The sequence below is a fragment of the Canis lupus genome, chromosome 38 (assembly GCF_003254725.2).
Source record: "Canis lupus dingo isolate Sandy chromosome 38, ASM325472v2, whole genome shotgun sequence".
Lineage (NCBI taxonomy): Eukaryota > Metazoa > Chordata > Mammalia > Carnivora > Canidae > Canis > Canis lupus.
In genome coordinates this window covers 14,176,737-14,197,576 of record NC_064280.1, presented here as the reverse complement: position 1 = coordinate 14,197,576, position 20,840 = coordinate 14,176,737, and the positions used below count along the sequence as shown (strand labels likewise).

At 38.5% G+C, this 20,840-nt stretch overlaps 2 long non-coding RNA genes across 2 annotated transcripts in view; one reads left to right on the top strand and one right to left on the bottom strand.

Moving 5' to 3' along the window:
* Nucleotides 1-862: 862 nt before the first annotated feature.
* LOC112643133 (uncharacterized) lies at nucleotides 863-20,781 on the bottom strand. The gene is made up of 3 exons (XR_003125653.3): nucleotides 20,500-20,781; nucleotides 17,134-17,273; nucleotides 863-1,123 (listed from the first exon to the last, which is right to left on the bottom strand). It is a non-coding gene; the product is annotated as an uncharacterized LOC112643133 (long non-coding RNA).
* The window catches only part of LOC112643134 (uncharacterized), a 31,176-nt gene continuing 29,232 nt past the window's right edge, over nucleotides 18,897-20,840 (top strand). Inside the window, exon 1 of the long non-coding RNA XR_003125654.3 lies at nucleotides 18,897-19,615. This is a non-coding gene — a long non-coding RNA (uncharacterized LOC112643134). The remainder of the gene's footprint in view (nucleotides 19,616-20,840) is intronic.

Genomic DNA, 20,840 nt, shown 5'->3' with positions numbered 1-20,840 from the left:
GTAATCCCAAAGGGCCATATGGAAGAGTCAAAAGGCAGAGGCAGGCTGTTGCTCAGATCAGGTACTTAGAGGCAACATTCTATAGGTAAGATAAATCTAGAATTTCTTTAAGTGCAACTTATAATACTGAGGTAAATATAGGCAAATCTCTACCACTGGAGGCGGCACCTAGAGAGAGATCCCAGGGCAAAGTGAAATAGAGTAGGATATTTATTGAAGGTGACCAAAAGGACAGAAAATCAGAATTAGAGAGCAGAGACATGACGAAGACCCAACTGGTAAGAAAAAAAAAGCTCCAAAAGGCCAGGAATCAGCTTATTGGGTGAGGTGGTTTAGGACTGAGGCATGAAAAAAAAAAAAAAAAAAAGGACTGAGGCATGAATGATGAGGCATCATTCATTCCTCCATTTACCTAATCCCTGTGTATGTTCTAGGAATTGTTGCCGCAAGTTAAAACAATATAACTCGTGAACACCACCTTGAATCAGAATCAAGGCAACAAATCTGGTTACGGTGGTTCAGTATTGGGAGCAACAAAGATGAACAGAACTGCTGCTTCCATCAGGGGCCTTGTTCTTCTGAATGCTGTCGGTGAGACTTGTGTAATGGATGCCAGGGGTGACAGTTAATCAGGACAACCTAGCATAAGAGACAGAGGTTTGAGTTCGTGCAAAATGTTGCCTCAGGTAGCTAAATAGTGAGTCAGAAGGACGATTGTTCCATTGGAATCACCGTACCTAAGTAGACTTTAGCAATGCCATGAAGTTCTTTCTGTGAAGAATAATGGGACCTGATTGATCAGTTATTATTGTTATACGGTTGTATTCATTATCTTTTGCAGCATGACAAATTATACTAAAACTTTGCAATTTAAAGTAACATTTATTTCTGTCACAAAGTCTTTGTGGATCATGGATCTGGAAACAACTTAGGTAGACAGTTCTGGTTCAAGATACCTTCATAAGATTGAACTCAAAGATGTTGACCAGGGCTGTAGTCATCTGAGGGCTTGATGAGGGGAGAGGAGTTGCTTCCAAGCTCACTCCTGTGGCCCTGGTTGATGGCTTCTGCATCTCACCACATGAGCCTCTCCAAAGGTTGCTCACAACATGGCTGACTTCCCCTAAAGAGAGGGAGAAAGGGACAGACAGATAGGAAGAGACAGGCGAGAAGAGACAGTGAGCATGACAAAGACAGAACTTTTATAACCTAACCTCAGAATGACTGTCATTTGTGACAGGCCAACCCTAATACAAGGTGGAAAGGGTGCATGAGGATATACCAGGAAATAAGGGTCATTGAGGCCAGCTTGGAGACTGGCAGTGGGTTTTGCTGCCATCTTTATTTGTAATGTATTTGGTCTCTCAAAAACATTCCCATTGTGGGCAGCCCCGGTGGCGCAGTGGTTTAACGCTGCCTGCAGCCCGGGGTGTGATCCTGGAGACCCGGGATCGAGTCCTACATCGGGCTCCCTGCATGGAGCCTGCTTCTCCCTCTGCCTGTGTCTCTGCCTCTCTCTGTGTGTGTGTCTCTATGAATAAATAAATAAAATCTTTAAAAAAAATTCCCATTGTATACATGAAGATGCTGGGATTCTGAGAGATTTGATGATTTGAACAAAGGTCACGTTGCTAGTAAATTGTTCTCAGTTGCTAGAGTTTTCCTGGTTGTGGTGACTGGGAATTCACTGGCCATCCCTAAATCTTCTACTGTTACTCAGTGGTAGTTCTTTGAGTAGCTCTTCTGCAATAAAATAAGACATGAATTGAAAGGCTTTCCCAATCTGTTTGGACCTGGTTAACATACCAGGCTTAAGGTCAATCCCTTATAAGGAAATTTCCTAGGGCAGTAAGCGATCAGCTTGATTAAATCTTTTGTTCATGTTCAATTCTACTACATAAGTCAAAATCATACTCCTGTGTCCACTGATTCTCAGAACAAGACCTCCAGGCTTAAAATCTCATTCAGTTTCCTGTTTAAATGAAGTCTACAAGTAGGGTTTAATGTTGTTTAAGTTCTCAGCAAGTTAATGTATGCATGCATAGATCAATAGAAAAATAAGTATATAATTATAGGACAAGGAAATTTAGAGCAGAAATATATTTAGAAAATTGATGAGAATTGGAGACAAGAAAAACACAAAGTTTGAAGAGTAGCATATCAAAGAAGCCATGTATAAGGTGCTATGGACTACATGTCTGCAATCCCCCAAAATTCTTATGTTGAAATCCGAACTCCCAATGTGATGGGAATTAAGTCATGCGGGTGGAGTCCTCATGAATAAGATTAGTGCCCTTATAAGAAGAAACAAGAGAGAGCTTTCTCACTCTCTTTTCCTTCTCTCTCTGACTTTCTCTCTTTTTCTCCCTCTCTTTCTCCCTCCTCCCACTTGCTGCCAAGTGAGGATACAATGAGGACATGGCCATCTGCAAACCAGGAAGCAAGTGCTCACCAGATACTGGATCTGCTAGTGCCTTGATTTTGGACTTCCAGCCTCAAGAAGGGTGAGAAATAAATGTTCTCTCAACCACCCAGTCTATGATATTGTATTATCACAGCCCAAACTAAGACAAAAGATATTGGGAAAAAAAATGGCACCAATTGTGTCTAGTGATACATGTAATAATCTCCTTGCTCCTGCCACTCTTTTGTATTTGGCTCTTATTTTCTATGAGACATTCTTTTTTTAAATATTTTTTCATTCAGTTTTTTTGTTGGAAGGGACATTCACATTGCATAAACATTTTTTAATGCCCCAGGCATTTTATTCCCTTTGTATGGGAATTTATGTGTTTCCTGCTTCTAGATATCTTATGTAAATACAAGCAAATATGTACTCTATATCATTCTATAATTTTTCTTTTTCTACAAATGGAAACATACCATCCATACTATTATGTACCTCAGTTTTTCAATTAATAGTATCTCTTGCAGACGGAGCTTTCTATGTCAGTACACAAAGCGATTCCTCACTCTTTTTAATAGCTTAATACTATTCCACTTGGATTATCTAGAAATCTTTTGCTATAATAAGCCCTGCCTCAAGAACTAGTCATATATATATGCTACTTTATACACAAGGGTGTGTATACATATGGGATAATTTCTTAGAAGTAGAATTGTTGGATAAAAAGATATATGCATTTATAGTTTTTATAGATTTTGCCTAATTGCTTCCTTAGAAGCTGTAACAATTCATAATCTTGTCAGCATGGCACAGAAATATCTGGTCATCCACAATCTTAGCAGCAAGACTCAAACTTGGGTCTTATCCCATATCATAAGTAAAAAATGGTTTCCATATTTAGTTTAGTTTGTATTTCCTAATTATGAGTGAGTTTGAGTATCTTTTCATATGTTTAAAAGCCATTTTAATTTAATTTCATTTTAATCTTCCTTTCCTTTCCTTTATAGTCACACATTTTACAATTTTTTAACTGACTTATTGATCTTTTTCTTGATGTTTGCAGGGGATTTTACATATTAAAGAAATTAGGCTTTTGCCTGTGAAATTGAGTTTCAAGCATTTTTCCCTATTAAGTTTGTCTTCCGACTTCACCTATGGTGTTTCCTAATTTTTTTTTTCTTTTTTTGTGAAGGGTATGAAAACATTTTTATTTTTATGTAGTCATGTACATCAATATTTCTTAATGATTTCTGAGTTCTGGGTCACACTACTTCTTAATCAACTGCCTTGCCTGCATTTACCTAGACTCAGGAAAGATAGATCTTTAAGTCCAACCCACAAAAAGTCAACTTTTGCTCAAAGCTCAAGATGCTCTCAGAAAAAAAAAAAAAAAAAAAAAAAAAAGTGAAAGAAACTTTAAAGAACACAAAGAAAATCTTAAATAAGCAGCAGTAGTTTTTCTTGTTTTGTCTGTTGGTGATCCATGGGTGCGGGTGCCTTCTCTAATTCCATTTTTGGCTGGATCCCTTGCCAGGTCAAAAAAGAAAAAGAGAGAGAGAGACAGAGAGAAGGAAAGAATAAGCAAGCAAGAAGGCAGGCAATCATACCTTCCACTCTGAAGGTGTGGTGTGAACAAATGAATCAGGCAGATCTGGGGAAGGGGAGGGTGCCAGGATTTATGGCCAAGGCTCTCCTCACCTAAGCAACGGTTGGTAGGCAGCATTTGTGGCAGTGGCTGAAAGCTATTCCAGGGCTTGGCTGGGACAGTATCTGCTGAATAACTAGGCCAGTCTTAGAGCCAAGATCCACAGCTCAGCCGCTGTTGCTGCTGCTGAAGAAGGCTCAAAACTCATTTTTGCTGAGTCAAATCTCTCTTCGGGGATTTAGAAAACAAATGAGGCTCTGAGAAGTGGAAATTCTTCTGGACAATTCTTTGGGAAACAATGCAGCGGGTCTTTTTGGGGCTTCGTTCTTATATAATAAATTCATTCAAAGGTGGAGACCCCATCTTCATGATAGATTTAAGATTAGCTCACCCTGGAGGAGGCTTCCCCAGTTTTAGGCAAAAACAATAGAGAAATGAGAAAATGAGAAAAAGAATAGTAAAGGGAGAAAAAAATACATATAGATACATATTTCAATATGAAAGACAGATGCACACAATTTTCCATGCCAGCTAGTCTGCTGTGTATAAATAGGAGGAGTTCAAGGTAAACTACCAAGAAAATGACTCATCTGGGCAAGAATAAGGAAAGAGATCAAGTGTTCCTGAGTTATTAGTAACTTGAAATTACACCCTTATGCAGAGAACCTTCAAAGCTGCATTCTCTAAGCTTTGACCTCCGGTAAATGCATGACCCAGCCATGACTTTAGGTAACCAGAGCCAGGATATTCCAGGGAATGTTTCATATGTCTAGCCCACATACATTTTTTTTTTTTTTTTAGCTTTTTCCCAATATGTAGAAAACACCTTATGCATTTCATAAAGTGCTTTAACTAAAGTGTGGGTGTTTGGAAAACTAATTCTGCTGTTTGTCACCTTATCACTACCTAAGCAAATATTTACTGAGTACCTACTATGTGTGGGGCACCATGCCAGGCCATTAGCAGGAATTCAAAGGGGGATGACTGATGGTTAGCATCTTCCAGATATTTGTAGCCTAAAAAGCTGTATATAAGACATGATCATGGTGAAAAAGGAGGAGGATGGGGAATTGGGGGGAAGGACAAACAGTATGGGATACCAAAATTCTAGTACTTACACCCAGAGATGATGCAACTACATTTTAACGAACACAATCCAAACTTCACCGAACGCAAGGTCAGAGCGAAAGTCAAGGTAAACTGTACAGGCAGCAACAGAGACACTGGATCACACTTCCTCATAAACATGCAATCAGCATTTGTTTGCCATGCATCCCACTTAAGAGAAGCTCCTTGTCTTTTTCTCCTGGATACCATAAAGACATGAGGATTTCACAACCTAAAAAGTTGGTTTTGCCTTTTTCCTGAATATGTCACTTATGGCTAAACATTTGGTACTAGTCCTTCAGGGTTTCTGCTTACTTATAGTAAATGTTGTGTTAGGCTTTTATTGCTCCATGGATTCTGCTTTCTTAGGTCTTCCGATGTCTCATCTCTTCTATTTATTGCTTTTTTCCTATGGCTCTTGGTTTCCCCACCACTTTAATATCTGCTGACTTCCCCTAAAACCATACTTCTCAACTAGAATTGGCTCAGCCATTTACTTTACAGTATAAAAGAGATATAGTAAGGAATTTCAGGGGTCATCGGGCAAATGTACATTGCTAGCTTTGTGTTGGGTGCTTCTCCAGCCTCATCTAATCACCTGTGATCAGAGCAGTAAGCTCAAGTGACAAAAAGAGCCAACGGAGGTGGCTTTCCAAAACAAAGTTATGATGATGACAGATATTCATAGAGTACTTCTTGCTAAGAAACAATTTACTATTGAATCAAGTGGCCACCTGTACCCTAAATTTAATTATAGACCTCTTTCTATGTAATGTTGCTTACTTGGAATGAGGTCTTATTTTGACAGAATTGTAGACCACAGCATTAAAAGGGGATGGGGAAGTTCAATCCATCCATCTTTATGAATGAGTTACTGGACACTTAGAAGGACTAAGTGAACTCACCTAGTTCAGACCTAGGAGTAAAGCCAGAATCTATAAATTCCCTTGACAAGGTCCTTTCCATTGCACAATCTTTATTCATTGTGCATGATCTTTAATTTCGCAATTAAAATAAAGTGCAGGGATGCCTGGGTGGCTCAGCAGTTGGGCATCTGTCTGCCTTCAGCCCAGGGCATGATCCTGGAGTCCCAGGATCGGGTCCCACATCGGGATCCCTGCATGGAGCCTGCTTCTCCCTCTGCCTGTGTCTCTACCTCTCTCTCTCTCTGTGTCTCTCATGAATAAATAAATAAAATCTTAAAAAAAAAGAAAAAAGAAAACCCACTTCCTTATTTAAAACAAATATATATATATATAAAGTACAGTGTAGTTTTTTGTAAATATTTTTACACTAAGATTTTCTAGCTTTTTTTTCTAGTTTCTGTCAGTCATCAATCAATTACAACATCAACAATTTTAATACTGATAAAAATTTAATCTGAAAGGAACATGCCTACACAAGCAAAATAATTTCTCAGTGCCAAGAATAGAATAATATGTAGCTGAGAACTTCTCAGTTTGCCATGAACCATAAACATAGACTACAAGTGATAGGAGCCTGGACTCATTCATTCCTCTGATTATGCAACCACCTTAGTTGGCTATGGTAAGTCAAATGACCTGTAAATCTTGGGGACATCAAGAAGAAACCATCACAGGCAAATTAGGACAAACACATCAAAGCATGGGAAGTGAGCAAGAAATGGAGTAACCCTGAAGATATTTATTATATACATGTGAAGGAAAATGTATACTATAAATCGTTATTTGTTAATGTATATGATTATATATAAATTTAGATCTCCAAATTAAAACCAGTCTCTTTGCAATTTGACAGAGGCAGATAACACTTCCTGAAAAGTAAAGAGAGACTGGGAGCTCCAAAAGATGTGAGGCTAAAACAAAATACTTTTATTGAATTAAAAAGAAAATTTTAACTTTTAATTTTTGAGTTCAATAAAAACAAGACTTCTGATTTCTTTTAAATGAATATCATTTTTGTAAGCCTTGGATCTGGCATTCTCCATACCTGGCATCTGGTAACCCCTGGATTGAGAAAAGAAGCAGCTATTTGGTAGACAGGCTGGATTGTACGTATTACTGCAAGCTAGTAAAATCCTCCTAAATCGGTAAAAATATCAACTTGCTGTGGAGATGAATTTAGTTCGGAAAATTCTCCCTTCGTCTTAGGAATGATACTAAACCATCTAAAGCTGCTTCTAATTTATATTTAATCTTTAGTATTAAATGCATGCACTTACCATCAGGAGGATTTAGCTAATTCCTCACTCTGTCCCTTACCCATTATCCAGCATCCTGGCCTCTTTAGAAGCATATTGGCCTCAGAAACTGAGACTGTCAGCCACCAGTAATGCAGCTCTGAACATAGTAGGCACTCAAAACCATTCTCAGAATCAATGGGGCATGGAGAGAAATTTAATAGGTTCATTTCATTGAATGCCTCCTATGGTAGCACTCCAGACCAAACAATAGACCCTAAAGCTTTTATCAAACCCAGGTTTTATCAATCTCTCTCCACTACTGACATTTTGGTCCAGATAATTCTTTGTTGGTGTGAGTTTGGCAGGGGCGGGGGGGTGGGGGGGGCTCTCTGGCATCTAATAGAATGTTCAGCAATATCTATGGCTTCTATTCGCTGACTCCAGTAGTACCCACTGCACCGAAGGTGTGACAGCCAAAAGCCAATGTCTGCTGGGGGGAGCAAATTTGCCTCCATTTGAGAACCACAAGTTTAAATAGCTTGAATGATACTAGTGGCTAAGAATCAGGAGAAGACTGGGACATTATTCTTAATCACAGTAAGAGTACTTTTACCCATGCAATTAAGGAATTTATCTAATCTAATCTAATTTATGGTTAGTTGATTTAATTGACTAAAAATGAGAGCAAAGTAACCTCAGCATTTTGCTAAATATATTAGATACATTATTAATTTAATCCTTGCAACAACTTTATACAACCAACTTACAAAGAAAAAGGTTTGGAAATAAAGCATAACCAAAAGTGCTATGGGTATTACTTGGCTCAACCTGATTCTTCTTACCAAAGTACATGCTCTTATTCACTGTATCATTCCTTTATAATCCGTTACAGTCATGGACTACCCGAATTCTAAATGCAATTCTAGATGTAATTCATCTCATAACAGACCCTGGTGAAGAGAATGAATGACTCAGTGACAATACATTACTATTACAGGAAAAACATTTCAAGAGCTATGATGCACTGAAGGTGAGTCATTAGAAACAACTATAAAGAGAGAGCAAAATCTGTGTTTTACAGGGACATGGAATAAATTTCGACAATTATTCCACTTTGGATCACACTCCAGTTTATGGAGCCTATCAGAAAAAGAACATTGGGAGGGAATGGTGGGATCACAGTGGAACTTGCTCCAGGAAAAGGTGAAATAGAATCAACAGGAAAGAGAGGTCTGTCACTTTCATGTTTGACACTCATAGACTGTGCTAAAGAAAACATTTCTGGCATATTTTTAGCCTTATTATGGAAAAATGGACCCTGCTGGGTCACATGGACAAGCTTCCAATCCAATAAGAGTCAGAAATGCAAAAGAAAAATACCCTGGGAAAATTCTCTCCCTGCTCATACATAGCAGAGCATACAGTGCATTCCCTTGTCCAGCCTATAATTAAGACGAAAGGCATGTTCCCCTCCAATTTGCTGTCCAGTGGCATGGTTCACATTCCATCCTGGCTGCAGTGGCCTGATTCGTCCTAATGCAACACATTTTTAAGGCAAGAAGAAAAAAAAATAGTAAAACGCACATTTTACTCTTAAGTGTTTCATAGGATGAGCTATTTCAGTTTATACTATTTTTAGCTCAGTTAAAAGAAAACATTTTTGAATTGGCCATTTCTTACAAGAACTCAAGTGTAAGGCTGTCTGTCGTTAGAAAGTAGCTGTCGTGTTTGCTCAAGGTGCTGTCCGTTTTGTTGAGACCCTTAGCTGTGATGGGTCAGCCTAAAAAGGTTTGGACAGTGTGGTATGTGCCCAGAAGGTCAGATGCTTTCCCCAGCCTCTTGGGGTATCAAAACTTGGCCAACAAACCTTTGAGAAGAAGGCCGTTTGTGAAAACTCTGAAACTTTTGAATTCCACCCAGACTGAAACAACATGAGAACTGTCTTTTTTCATAGAAATACCCCCTCTTCCTACCTCTCCTTAAACCCTTAAAGCCCAGGAAGTCAACTTAATTAATAAAGCATATAGAGAATGAGATCTCAAGGTTGACCTACGTGGATAAACACACATGTATGTTTTTCTGAAATTCATATAAATATATGTAATTGTGGGTATATATATATATATATATATACACAATAATATAAAATTCTAAATACATGAATTTCTGGAATATATGTTTTATATATATATAATGGAATCATTATATATATATAATGATTTATATATATATCATATAACTTGTGAGTTCCATTTTCTTTCATTCTTCTAGAAAAATCATCAGTGAATTTTCACTCATTGGGTGACATTTTTTAACAGAAATTACTTCATTCACAGGCTAACTCTATTTGAAATACAATTATAGTATAATGATTTACATTGTAGTGCTATGATGTCAAAGCACATACTCATAGACCATTCTGTGTCTATAGAAATCACCTTTTAGAGGGCTTAGAAACTTACAGGTCTGACGAAATCAAATCATTTCCACAATAGCCATGTTCCACCACCCCAATGAGAATTTATCTCCAACAAATAATTGAATAGTTGCAAATTTTCCCAGCTGAGATATTAAGACAGAAGTTTCAAAGTTTGAACTCTCACAGAAGGTATGAGATAAATAGATGAATCTGCTTCCATGTGTATTAATACTGTACTTACTAATTGCAAGCTCTGTAATTATACCTTCCAGATGTGTCCAATCCTGTACCTAAACTCCATGCCTCGGGCCTTTTTAACAAACAAGCCTTTTTTTTTCTTTCTTTCTTTTTTTTTTTTTTTAAGAGGGGAGACAACTGAGTTTCCTAGCAGCGAGCCCTAGTAGTCATTTGGCTACAGTTTAGCTTCTCTTTAAAAGTTCTCTCCTGCCTACTGGATCACCCCATTCCAGCTCACCCTTGATGAGTCATGAGGCTGCTGTTCACACCCATTGCCTAAAGTCCTATGAAGCTGGTGGTTCTGTGGTCCTGCTTAAGGACCACCAGAGTTACTCTGCCCTGTAGCTAGGAGTTCCCAGACTCAGTACTCCCAAAGATGAATTCAGTGGCTGTTCATTAATCAGTGTTCTTACTCCTGAATGTTACCCCTTTGTAATTCTGACCAGGGAGATATAAAATAGCAAGAGAGGACAAAGGATTTGTTTCATATCAAGATATGTTTTGTTAATGCAGGCTATTATTCCCCAAATAACTACATCTTATTACAGGTAAGGTTAGTTTTTAACAAGTTAATTATATGAGAAACAAGAAAACATGAGAAATCTATCCATTCTTTTTAGTACTTAATACAATAGAGCAAAGTTCTTTGTAATGGCCCCTATTAAGTATGAGCTGTTGCTTAAGGAAAGAACCGTTGCCTAATGGTAAATGTTAGTTAAGGGTTAGTACTGGGACAAGAAGGGCTCAGGCTCACCCGGTAAGTAATAAGCAACAAGGAGGGCTTGCTCTGAAATCCAGTAAATCCTTTCTGCACATGGTATGCACTGCAGCTCCTATTGGCTCTAACACAAACCACTGGAAGAAAATTCCTTTTTGTTTAGGCTCATTGCTTCTCAAGTATGCAAAACTGTTAACTTACAATAGGAGAACAATTGATATTCTCACTGGCTCATGTAAATAAGATTCAAATTCAAAAAGTTCCCTATTAAAAAAAAAAAAAAGTTCCCTATTAGCATGAATGGTATCTGTGTTGAACTAATTCCAGGGATAGCAAATTGATTTCATGCAACTGGACTTGGCTGACCTGTCTTACAATTCTTACCTTCAACCCCCTTGGGTGTGTAGCTACTTGATCACAGTGAATGAACAATTCTCCGGGAATGAGATAAAAGATGATCAAAGATAGGTCCCCCTGATGTTTCAGAGAATAGTCCATCCCCAAAATGTTCCATCAGAGGCCCAGCCACCCTCTTGGCAGAGATGTTAGAGAAGAGATCAGAACAACGGACGGTGGTTGTATGAGGTAAACTCTGAAGATCTCTTCCAACCTTGCAATGCTAATGAAATGGCCTTATTCCAAATGATTCTTCAGCATTAGGAGAAAATTATGGCTTCTGCATTAACTCAAAAGAGAATTTCAAAACAGTGTCTGGCTTAGCTGGATTATTTCAGAAAAAGAAAGTGTGGAATCTGCCTTAAAGTGTGAAGTGGCCAAATAATAGTCATCATGATGGTAGTAGTAGTAATAGTTATAATAGCAGTGGTAGTGGCAGTAGTAGTAGTAATGGTGAATCCAAAATTATTCCTACCTTTTCATGTAGTGCCATGGAATTTTTTTTTTTCTAGAGAGCAACCTACCTAATTATATTTCACTTAAGTTAAGATCAGAGTTAATTTTCATTATCCCTGAGAAAAACAATTCACTAAACTAAAGGAGCTGATGGCACTTGGAGATGTCTTGGGGCACGCCGAGTTTTGGGAGGGGAAATCTGCTGGAACAAATAGTAGATGATCCAGAGATAATGAAGAAAATACCATTGACTTTGATGCTGATGCTGGATGCACTCGAGGTGAACTTTTCCAAACTGTATACCACTGTACCACAGTCCTGGGAATATTCTCTTTTTGAAGGCAAAAGAAAGGCATTAGAGAGTTGGCAAAAGAAAGAATGGAAATATAAACAGGAACAATCTCCTAGTCCAGAATGTGACTGCTGGCAAAATTAAAGGACTTTCTTGATATATAGAAAGTCTGTCCTCGTTGCCCCTTTCTTGCCCCAGGAACACAAGGATGGCAACCCAGAAATAGTAACAGAAGCTGCCTTGATTTTCATAGTTTTGTGCCCAGCTGCATGTACACCCCATAACCCAAAGTGTGTTATGGTCGAGGTTTCAAGGAGCAGGGAGGCACTGATGTTTGTCCACAGACTGACTGAGTCCATATTTGAAACAAACAAGATTTTTGAGAAAACTAAAGCTGAGAAATGAGAGACAGAATTGATTTTATCAAAAGTGATATAAAAAATAAAGTAGTTCATGCATCCGAAGATGCTCTAAGAGCAAAGAGGTATTTGGCAGTGGAAGAAAATAGATCTAATTTTAACCCAGTACAAGACCTATCAGGGCTGGCAGTGTGTATTCCAGGGCGGGGGGCAAGTGGCTACGGATGGAGGGGGGTTGGAGAGTAAGATCCCCCAGGCCAGGCCAAGACAGGGTTGTTCCCAGATATCTGTCCACAGAAGCACAGTGCCAGGAAGGAGAATGCCTGTCAGAGTCTGGGAACCAGAAGGAAGGCGCAGAGCCTGGAAAGTAGGTCACACCATGAGTCAGGCTGAAGGGGCTGAGCAAGAAATCAGCCATGGAATGAGCAAAGGTGGGTGACCAGGGAGTCAGGGAGGAAACTTGGTATTGATAGACTGGCAGGAGGACAGCAAGGAGCTCATGCCATGATCCTTAACTGCCGTAAGTCCTCAGTGTTGTTGTTTCTGTACCAGCCAGGGCCTAAGCAGGTAGCAGATGCTCTGTTGGATGCATTTTATATGATTTCACTAAATGAGCCACGTGGCCAGAATGATCTAATAGGTGTCAGATACTGTGTTCATTATCCACTGAACAAATAGATAATAAGTTCCCACTATGTGCCAAGCACGGTGCTGGGTGAAGGGGTCACAAACGTGGGGGAAATCTGTCTTAGATTCACCCCGTCATGGCTGTGCATGTAAATCAGTCCATAACCATCAGGCTATGGAGGAAACTGTGTTATAAATATTTTTAAAGGTTGCTTTTTTTTAATTGCTTAAAAATGTAGTCAAAGAGGGGCACCTGGGTGGTTCAGTGGTCAAGTGTCTGCCTTCGGCTCAGGTCTTCGTCCTGGGGTCCTGGGATCGAGTCCTGCCTGCATCAGGCTGCCCTCAGGGAACCTGCTTCTCCCTCTGTCTATGTCTCTGCCTCCTTCTGTGTGTCTCTCATGAATAAATAAATAAAATCTTAAATATACATATGTATATATAGTCAAAGAATTTAAGAGACATCTTTGAAGCTGGCTGCTTCCAAGTAGGAGAACTCATTGAAATGCAAAACATCACATGGTCCATAGAAACCAAGAGGTGAGAAGCAGTGGGAGTAAGATCATTCCTGCCCTTCCTCCAATTATTTGGGCAGGGAAAAAAAGAAACCATCTCAGGCAGCGGAAGCTGGAAAATGGCATTTTCTCCACTGAGTCCCTTAAAAAAAAAAGTCATACATGGAGCTAAGAACTGTTTAGGTTTTGCTGGGGTTTTTTGTTTGTTTGTTTGTTTGCTTGTTTGTTTTTAAGGTTTTATTTATTTAGTCATGAGAAACACAGAGAGAGGCAGAGACACAGGCAGAGGGAGAAGCAGGCTCCCCTCTGGAAGCCCAATGTGGGACTGGATCCCAGGACCCCAGGATCACACTAAACCATCCAGGCACCCCGCTGTTTAGGTTTTGTTACCATTCATGCATAATGACAGTCATTTGTTTATTAAAATGAAAAAAAAAATTAAAGCATTATTTAGAGCTAAGGGGAGGACCGAGAATCATTGTTATTGGTTTATCCATTATCTTAAGGGCAGAATAATGAAACAGTGAGGAGCACAGACTCAGGAGAGAGGCTACCTAGATCCACAGCCCAGATCACACCTTCACTAGCTTGGGGAAATTGGGCAACTTCCCTCACCTCTTTGTAATTCCCTCAGCCACAATAGGTGAATTATAATAGATGCAACCTCTTATCATTGTTGGGAGAATTAAATGAGTTAATATATGTAAAGTGCTTAGGATACTCTTTGTTGTATATTCAGAGTACTTGTATGCTGGGAAAATAACCATGAATGTGCACGACATAGTCCAGTCAAGAAGCTTATATCCTAGTGAGAGAGACAGACAAATACACAGATAAATTCAATTATGATGATTAACAGGAAGGATGGGAAGGAATAGACAAGAGCAGGAAAGGACTATGTGATTATCTTGGGTACTTAAGGAAGATCTCTGAGGTGATATCTATGTGAAGACCTAGAAGATGGGATGACAGTGGTGGGAATAAAAGGGTAGAGTGTATGGTCCCAAGGAAAAAGTTTGGTGGGCTCTAAGAACTGACTTAGGTCAAAGTGACTGGACCACATGAGCGGGGGTGAGGGCTGTGCTGCTGTGGTCCTACCAGAGCTGGGAGACAAGTTTGGAAACTTTCAAATCATGTGTGTTCTAAGGAATGCCATGCTGAATTTCTAATCCAACTGGTTTTAAAACCCTGCATCCAGTCACTCAGCCAGTCACCAGCTGAGCACAAGGTCGTCTCTTGCCTAGAAGACTTTCAAAATGGTGTCCCTTCCTACACCCTTGTTCCACTGCAAGGAGATAAATCTCCATGTGACAATAAGAAAGACTTCTTAAAACATAAACAACAATTTAAAGCCTTTCAGTGGTTTCCCATTGGACTTAAAATGAAATGCAAACTCCTTTCCAAGGGTCTCTGAGGCCCTACAGAATCTGGCCCTGCTTCTCTCACCTAAATCTTCCATCACACTCTCCTCTTTGTTTACTAAAGCTCAGTCACGGTCTGTTACTTGAAAAGTGCAAACCTACTCTACTCTAACCTCAGGTCTGTCTTACTTGCTGGAACCATTGCCTAGAATATTCTTTCCCCAGATACTTTGCATGGAGTGCCCTTTCTCATTCATGTAGATGCTCAAGTGGAATCACTTGACCCCTGATCCCAAAGTGGCCTCTCACCCCTACTTCCAATCACTTTCTATACTGTACTCTGATTTTTTTTTTCCTTCCCTGAATTTACAACTAGCTGAGATAACCTCCTTTAGGTATTTATTTTTTATTGCCTACCTCCATTAGAATGTAAGCTCCAAGAGAGACGGTATTTTATATGTCATGTTGACATACAGATTGTATTATCACACTGAAGATCCCTAATGCATATATGTCTGGTATCCTCAAACTATGCACTTAAGTCTAGTGCTACCAACATAAACCTCTAATGGTGATTTACTCAAGATAAAGACTCCTAGTCTCTGGTATCTAGAGATAATCACAGTAGCTCTGCCAATTAGTCCATCAGTGGCTCACAAAGCCTTCCATTGACCTCCTCCAATGAGAAACATGCTAATTATTGATGTAAAAATATATAATAATTCCTGATCTTAGAAACTCATAGTGTTACTGAAGATATAAAACATTAGCTTACTAATGCGATGTATTCAAAGCATAAATCAAGAGGTGCATCTGATGATAGCAAATGACACAAGTTATTTTACATTGCTATGCAAACAGCTCCTGTTGTCTTGTCACAAAATGACATTTGTCTCTTGCTGCTTTAAGATCTTTTCATCTTTGATACTCTGTGATCTACCACAATGTACATCTTATAATTATCTTTCTATTTATCATTTGCTATAAATTGTGGATCTTTTATATGAAAATTACTGCTTTGGGTAGCCTGGGTGGCTCAGCAGTTTAGCGCCATCTTTGGCCCAGGGCCTGATCCTGGAGACCCAGGATCTAGTCCTATGTTGGGCTCCCTGCATGGAACTGCTTCTCCCTCTGCCTGTGTCTCTGCCTCTGTGTGTGTGTGTGTCTCATGAATAAATAAATAAAATCTAAGAAAAAGAAAAAAGAAAATTAATGCTTTTACCAGGGCAGAAAAATTATATTATTGTCTCTTCAAAACCATCTCACTTTTATTACCTCCTTCTGGGACTCTGATTAAATTTATGTTAAACATTCTCATTCTATTTTTCATACTTCTGAATTTTTCTTATGCTTCCATCTCTACATCTCCCTGAGTTTAATTCTATATAATTTTTCTTATATCTCTTCTTTACTTTACTTACTTTTCTCTTATGCTGACCTAATCTGCCATGTAACCCATCCATGAAGTCTCCTGTGCCAATAGTTTTCACTTCTGAAAGTTATATTTTGTTCTTATTTGGATTTACCTGATAATTTTATCATAATCTTCTAGTTCATGTTAATTTTTGTGATTCCAAATTCTATTTCCTTAAGCAACCTATACAAAATTATTTTGTATTCAGTATCTGAAATCTCCAATATCTGAGTTGCTTTGGGTCTAAATATACTGTCCGTTTTTTCTAATCATTCTTACCCATGGTGGCTTACTTCTTCATGTGTTTGGTGATTCTGAACCATGTGCTATTTATTTGATCTTATTACATGGTAATCAAGAGCACTTATTCAGAGAATGATTTTAGAGCATTTTGTTGTTATTCTTGTTCAGAACCACTTGCTTATTCTGGGAATCAGTGAATGTTATTGACCAGGGACAATTTCACTTCTTTTGGTGTCCAAAACATTCTATGTTTCAACACTCCCACCATTCTGCTGGCCCAAAGCTTGGTATGCCAATATTGGCATTTGCTCTCAAAGTAAGCCCACTTGATATTTGCTAACTACTCATTGTCCACCTTTAACTGGTTTTTGTCGGTTTGTTTATTCATTATGTTATTTTTGGAGGGTGTTGGGAGAAATTTATCCATGAGTCTGTCTCATTTCTTTGTGTTCCCTGAAATAGAGGCATTGACAGCATTTGTTCTAAACTACGTTTCCAAGGATTTTTGTAGAGCAAACAGCCTCAGAAGATACACATGCTATCTCCATCTAGGGCAGAGCACATATTTATCCAGAATAATAAACATAATTTCTCCCTCCTGGGCAAAAGTTGAGCAAGTTTGTTAATAGCCCTTTAAAAGGTTGGGTTTTCCTAATCCGAGCATTCCTCAGCTATGATATAAACCACACTATACATACTGAACATCCACCTGGGTTTCTCCACCACCTTGTGAGGCTTACAAGACAAAGGAACTTAGAAGAACATGAAACTCATACTCCCTGCTACGTTGTAAGTAGTGAAGTCCGTTGTCTCTGGTCCAGGTGTCTCATGTCTTCTATCAGCATCCATGAAACTGTGGCAGGTAACTTGCTAGCTTGGCAGTGGAGTAAAGTCTCAGACTCTTCACAGTTCTTGACTGTGGGAGAGACATAGTGAAGTTTCCTCTTATTTTCTGTAAAACTAGCAATTTTGTAAAAGGCATGGCTAGTTATTTTGTAGTAAATCCCCCTTTAGTATCTATTCCAATATCTTGCCAGAAGTAAAAACACAGTATCTTATTTATATTCATGACTTCCATGCCCAGCAACAAAGTTGTATTGAATGAATGACTGCATGAATGAAGGCAAACCCTAAATCATAAAATGATAGCAAAACCATAACATGTCAGATTTAATTAAACAACTTATTAAGTAATTATGAACCATTTACTCATGTCAGCATTTGCATTACAGTAAAGTAGCATTATGCTTTCCTTTAAGTTATGACATTCAACTATATGTGTTTGGTCTAAGAGAAAAGTCAGCCTAGGCCATGCAAGTAATTTTACTAACTGCTTGGCCCAGAGTCTATATACAGAGTGAGCCTGAGAAGGGGAGACATTTGAATCTTTGGTTACTCATCTGGTCCTATTCACAAAGGCCAATTCCCTACTATGAGTGGGGAATTTATAGTTCAAGAGACAAGTTGTTCATAAAACAACAGGCCTTCCCCTAACATTTGAGTCCCAGGACAAGACCACAAATGGAGGCCTGTAAACCATATAATACCTCTAATACCTAAAAGTTACAAACCAAGTCAAGAAAGAGTTAAGTAAAAAAACTCTCTCCTCTGAACCTTGCAAATTATACCTTCATATTGACAAAAGCTAAAAAATAAATGTGCATAAAGGTATGGTTTTTATGACTGAAAGTTGGCAAAACATCAAAGACAACAGAACTTAATTATTATTATGCACATAGGGGTATCCTGTTTATGGGCTGGTGATGTCTGGATGAGTAATAAAGCAAAGACATACACAATACATAAAGTATTATGTATTTATCCCATAAAAATGTATTATTCTTCCTTTGTTTCAGTGAAATCATTAATTATATTGTTACAAACAAGATTTTCAAAAAGTTTTTGTTTTCATATATATTGTGCTAGCTCAAAGTAAAAGATAAATACATACGAGGTATCCACAAATATAAATTAAAGTAGATACAAAAAATTAAAGTTATTGGTGTATACATGTTTTAAAAGCTATCCTCCTATTTCATTAAAAGTCATCCATTACAATTAAAAGGCTAAATATAAACTATAATTTATGTTTATCTGACATCTGAGCCATTAATATTTAAGTAAAACTGAAAAGGTTTGCACAATTAATGAAGTCATTAATTTCTTAAATAAAAAGCTTACTCACCTTTCTAGCATTCAGTTATCTAGCTGCTTGTGTAATAATAATAATAATTAATAATAATAATATAATGGGAATCTCATTTGATGCACATTATATCGAGGCCCACGGTTCACAAATTGAAGATCAAAAGGAATGCTTAATCATGTGGTCATGTTTTCTCAGCTACTATGCCCAACGGTTGCAAACACTGCAGAGAAATCTCCAGAACCATCACTTGGGGCAGGAAGGGGAGCAGTACTGTGGATACTGTGGACACTCAGCACTGCTGGGAAACAATACTTCTTTGTGCAAGATCGCCTTGCATCCCTGCATAATCCCAACTAGTATCTCCACACCAAGCGCTCCCTCAGCTGGCTCCACGCCTGGCAGTGAAGGACGAGGGGTGGAATCTTCTCTTCCTTCTTCTGACCTTTCTGAGTCTGCCTTGTGTTTTGGCTTTCCTGGCCAGCTCCAGGGGTTGAGCCACAAAATGCAGATTGTGCAATCTCAGTGATTCTGCGTACAAACTCAATGCTCCTATGTTTACATTCACAACTGGCCTTGCATAAGATAGAGATGAGCTGTGAGATGATGCTAATAATTTACAATTTTACATTTCCTTGCTTGGGACAACATTAAAGAGCAAATTGAAAACACCACTGCAAGTCAAGAGAGAGAGGGAGACTGGTGGCAAAAGGAAAGAATATCTTCATATATATTTTCACAGCCCTCCTTCCTGCTTTTTGGAAACAGGGACATGTTTATTTTGCTCTTGGCACCGCAAATAACACAGCCGGCCCTGGTTATGGATCATTCTGGACCAGCACTGAGCTTTGGATCGCAAGGGACAGAAGCAGTTATATATTTTTAATATCTTTATTTACCTTTTTGTTTTGTTTTGTTTTTAACTGTGGTTTTTAGGGAGGTGTTCTGAAACACATGCTGCAAGACAGGTCCTTGCTCATGTCCAGGTTCAAGGACAAAGCTGAGGACAGCCTCTAAACACAAACCAATGTTTACTGCCGGACACAGCAAGCAGCAACAACTTTTTCGGATGCTGGAGGAAAACCTGCCTGTGTTGGTGATACTATGAAAAGGTAAAAGGATACACAACTAGAAGCAAAATGAGATTTTACTATTTTCATTTTTCCTCTGACTTAGAATCTAATCTCTCATAAAATGAGCTCCACCTATAGAAAATCTGATTTGACAACATTGAACATCAGTAGAATTTTTAAAACCAGCATGTATCACAACCACTATGGTTTTATATCAAAGAAAATTTTGTTTTGCTTCTTTTTTCAGACTCTGTTTTGGACATTGGTAAGATTGGTTCTTCTCAAAGGATGTATATAATGTCTTTATTGATATCCTCCTTGACATGCAGCACAGTGACTTATATTAAACACAGCATTTAACCTAAACTCATTGAATTAATTTTACGTTTATTTGGTGATTAGAATACTAATATATTGAATTATGAGATGTTTTACATTTTAGAACACATTACCTCTAATGAGATCAGCTCAAATATTTGTGAATAATTGAAGTGCACATGTCACAAACATTTGTGAATTTTGTCTTTACCTCAACCCCATACCACTATTCCCACCCCCCAAAAAAGTGCCCGAAAAAAATTACAAGTGGAAAAACAGCCCACTCAGAAGGCAATTGAGTCTTCAGGTTACAAGGCTCCACGGGCAATTATTGAGCCCTGGAAATTAAATCTGACACCCCTTGCTCTTAATGTGTCCCTGACACCTAAGGCATTGCTGAAGTTAAGTAGCAGTTACATAAAGATATATTGTTGGTTGCATTTTTTTAAAATACGCCATTGTTCTTTAATCAACTTCTCTGTTGATATTTAAAAAAAAAAAAAGTCATCTACTATTTCCTTTTCAAATTACTTGAAAACATACTCTCTCACTTCCCCTACATATGCTTCAGCCACACTGGCCTAGAGGATTAATTTCGAGTTTACCTTTTTAGGATTCCAAGAGAATCTGCAAAAGGATCTGGCCTTGTTTTTCTGGACATCTGCTCAAATTCCGGGCAGTGTGGACAAAGAGGCTCCTTTTTTGAATGGTTGCTTGGCAACACCTTATTTCCAAATACACCAATCCCTGGATAGATACAGAGCTGTGTCCTACTTCCAACCATCCTTTCAATGCCCGACCCAACAGAGGAGTGCTTCGCTAGGTCAAAATCAAGTTTCTAATTCAGCCTGTCTCAAGACTCTGTCGTGCATCAGCCATTGTTGTCAAAAGAACCTGACTTCCCCTCGGAATTCCCATCAGAGAAATAATGGAAGGCGTTTGACTG